Consider the following 926-nt stretch of genomic DNA (forward strand, 5'->3'; position numbering starts at 1 on the left):
TTCTTCCGACCCGTCTATGACGGATGTTGCTGCGTTAGCTCATGTCTAGCCTGCATCTTGCCATGTCATGCTTTGTGTTGCACCGTTGCTATTATTTATTGTTTCTTCCCCTTCTTCTTACCCGTAGACCCCGAGACTGACGCTGCTGCCGGGTACATCTACGACCCTGCCGATCAGTCCTTTGCCGCAGAGTAGCAAGGCAAGCAAACCCCCCTTGATCATTCCTATATCGCCTATGTCTTTCTTCCTACTGCTTGCATTAGTATTTTGCTACTGATGTAGTTAGCTCCTATATCTGATGCATAGCCTATTTTTGATGAACTGCTACTTTCAGTCATGTACCTTTAGATCTGCTTAGTATAGGTGGAGCAGTCATCCCCTCTGACCCCATAGTTCAGTTGCCCCGCTTGTTTTCAAATCTCGATCCCTGATCGACGAGCCAGCCCCGACATAACACATACACCCCCCCTTCGTTGTACGACGCTACAGATATACTATCGGGTACCAAGGGTGACACCTCGCTAAGTACTCCTGATGATATCTCTGTAGCATAGCTAGTCGGTCGTGGTTATCGAGGGTGATTCCTCTTTCACCATTCCTGATGACGCCTCTGTCGTGCAACCCCTCAAGTGTGGGACCCCCGAGGGTGATTCCTCTAAGCCCACCTTGACGGGTACATCGTTCGGAATCCAACGAGGGTGATACCTCGGATTCCCCCCGATGTTACAACCACACAGTTACTCAACCATGTTACTGGGATCTTTGGTGATTAGTTGTAAGACGGGTGGATTCCCGTGAGACTGTGTTGTTGGCCTAACTAAAATGTTAATGGATTTGGGTATTTGATCTGGGTTGGTCGGAGACCTTTTCGCACTAACCGGCTACGCGGGAAGAATTATGGGTACTCGGTGTCCCGGTATCAGCCG

Source organism: Hordeum vulgare, chromosome 7H (assembly GCF_904849725.1).
Source record: "Hordeum vulgare subsp. vulgare chromosome 7H, MorexV3_pseudomolecules_assembly, whole genome shotgun sequence".
Lineage (NCBI taxonomy): Eukaryota > Viridiplantae > Streptophyta > Magnoliopsida > Poales > Poaceae > Hordeum > Hordeum vulgare.